The sequence below is a fragment of the Chrysochloris asiatica genome, unplaced genomic scaffold (genome assembly GCF_000296735.1).
Source record: "Chrysochloris asiatica unplaced genomic scaffold, ChrAsi1.0 scaffold00014, whole genome shotgun sequence".
In the NCBI taxonomy this organism is placed as follows: Eukaryota; Metazoa; Chordata; class Mammalia; order Afrosoricida; family Chrysochloridae; genus Chrysochloris; species Chrysochloris asiatica.
Window position 1 is genome coordinate 21,358,515 of NW_006408532.1, and position 3,311 is coordinate 21,361,825.

Below are 3,311 nucleotides of genomic sequence, written 5' to 3' on the forward strand. Positions count from 1 at the left end.
AACCTCACACTACTGTGTTCATGCAAAATGAGTGGAGTAGGCATAAAATCTATGGACTCTGCAAATATCGTTGTCCTAGTGTTGAAGTCCAAGGTGCATTGAAGGAATTGGCAAAGAACAAGGCACCAGGAATTGGTGGAATAAAAATTGAAATCTTTCAAGAAAGTGATGCAGCACAGGAGGCCCTCACTCATCTCTGCCAAGAAATTTGGAAGACAACTATCTGGCCGGCTGATTGGAAGACATCCGTATTTGTGCCCATTCCAAAAAGAGGTGACCCAATGGAATGGGGGAATCATCTGACAATCTCTTTGATATCCCATGCGAATAAAGTTTTGCTAAAGGAATACAGAAACGGCTACAATCATACATTGACAGAGAACTTCCAGAGGTTCAAGCCAGATTAAAAAGAGGCTGTGGAATAAGGGATATCATTACTGATGTCTGATGGATCTTGGCTGAAAGCAGAGAATATCAGAAAGATGTTTACCTGTGCCTTATTGACTACGCAAAGGCTTTCGATTGTGTGGATCATGACAAGTTATGGACAACTTTGAGAAGTATGAGTATTCCAGAACACTTAATTGTGCTAATGAGGAACCTGGACCTAGACCAAGAAGCAGTTATTTGAACAGAACATAGGAACACTGAATGTTTTAAAATTTAAAAAGGTGTGCGACAAGGTTGCATTCTTTCACCATACTTATTCAACCTGTATGCTGAGCAAATCATCCGAGAAGCTAGGTTCTATGAAGAAAAACATGGCATCAGGATTGGAGGAAGACTCATTAACAACCTGTGATATGCAGATGATACAACCTAGCTTGCTAAAAGTGAAGAGGACTTAAAACATTTACTGATCAAGATCAAAGATCACAGCCTTCGGTATGGATTACATCTCATTGTAAAGAAAACAAAAATCCTAACCATTGGATCAATAAACAACATTCTTATCAATGGAAAAAGATTGAAGTTGTCAAGGACTTCATTCTTCTTGGATCAACTGTCAACACCATGGAAGCAGCAGTCAGGAAATAAAACGACGTATTGCATTAGGCAAATCTGCTGCACAAGACTTTTTTAAAGTGTTGAAGAGAAAAGATGATAGCTTGAGGACTACGGTGCGCTTTACCCAAGCCATGGTATTTTCAATAACCTCATATGCATGTGAAAGCTGGACAGTAAATAAGGAAGACCATAGAAGAATTAACGTATTTGATTTATGGTGTTGGAGGAGAATATTGAAAGTGCATGGGCTGCCAAAAGAACCAATAGATCCATTTTGGAAAAAGTGCAGCCAGAGTGCTCCTTGGAGGCCAAGATGGCCAAACTTGGTCTCTCATACTTAGGACATATTGTCAGGAGGGACCAATCACTGAAGAAGGATATCATGTTTGGTAAGGTGGGGGGTCAGAGAAAAAGAGGAAGACCCCCAACGAGATGGATTGGCCAAGTGGCAGCATTGATAGACTCAGGAGTGGCAACAGTAATGAGGTTGTCCCAGGATTGGGCAGTGTTTTGTTCTGCTGTGCACAGGGTCGCTATGGGTTGGAACCGATTCGATGGCACCTAACAACAACAACAGTGTTGATATAGGAGTCCTGGTGTAGTGCTGTGGGTTAATGCGCTAGACTGCAAAGCCATTTGAACTGCAAGGTCAGCGGTTCAAGCTCACCAGCAGCTCCTCAGAAACCCTATACAGGGTCGCTATGGGTTGGAACCAACTCGACAGCACTTAACAACAACAACAACAGTGTTGATATTGTACTATATAGTTATAAAATATGTGTCATTGAGGAAGAATAGGGATGAGGAGTATATGGGACATCGTTGTACTATTTTTACTACTTCCTGTGAGTCTATAATTGTTCTAAAAGAAAAATCTTAGCTCCAGAACTTTCTATAGCATAGAGTTTTGGCTGACAACCAGCTTGACCTCTTTTTTCCAACTGCTTTTGGTTTATTGTCCCTTCTTAGAACATTGAATGTACGAAGTATGAATCTAGGAAAATTGGAAGTTTTCAAAAATGAAATGGAACGCATAAACATCGATATCTTAGGCATTAGTGAGCTGAAATGGACTGGAATTGGCCATTTTGAATCTGACAACCACATGGTTTACTATGCTGGAAATGACAAATTGAAGAGGAATGGTGTTGCTTTCATTGTCAAAAAGAACATATCCAGATCAGTCATGAGGTACAACGCTGTCCGTGATAGGATAATATCCATGCACCTACAGTGAAGCCCAGTTATTACCATTATTAATCAAATTTATGCACCAACCACTAAAGCCAGTGAGGATGAAATACAAGAATTCTACCAACTTTTTCAATCTGAAATTGATCAAACATGCAATCAAGATGTACATATCATTACTGGTGATTGGAATGCAAAGAGGAAAATATTGACTTGGTGATAGAAATGATGCTAGAGAACGCATGATAGAATTCTGCAAAACCAATGATTTGTTCATTTCAAATACCTTCTTTAGACAGCATAAGAAACGATTATACACGTGGACCTCACCAGATGGAATACACAGAAATCAAATTGACTACATCTGCAGAAAAAAACAATGGAAGAGCTCTATATCATCAGTCAAAACAAGGCCAGGGGAAGATGGTGGAACTGACCATTAATTGCGCATATGCAATTTAAAACTGAAGATGAAGAAAATGAAAACAAGTCCACGAGAGCCAATATATGACCTTGATAAAATCCTACCTGAATTTAGAGATTATCTGAAGAACGGATTTTATACATTAAACATTAAAGACAGAAGACCAGAAGAACATACAAGAAGAAAGCAAAGAGTCATTAAGAAGACAACAAGGAAGGAAAAGATCAAAATGGATGTCAGAAGAGACACTGAAACTTGCTCTCCAGCATAAAGATGCTAAAGCAAATGGAAGAAATGAAGAGGTATAAGAGCTGAACAGAAAATTTCAAAGGTCAGCTCGAGAAGACAAAGTCAAATATTACATCAAAAGGTGCAAAGATCTAGTCAGAAAACCAAAACGGAAGAACACACTCAGCATTTCTCAAGCTGAGGAAACTTAAAAAAAGTCAAGCCTTGACTTCCGTTATTGAAGACTTCTCTGGGCAAATTATTGAATGAGGCAGAAAGCATCAAAAGAAGATGGAAGGTTCAAACACTGATTAAAAAAAATATTTTTTCCTCTTAAGGTATTCATGATTTAGGACACCATTATTCTTTTGGTTTTGCACTAATCATTTTAAAATAGGTAGGTATGCTAAAAAATAATTTGCACAGCACTAAAGCATGAGCTAGGTTCATTTAAGCCTAT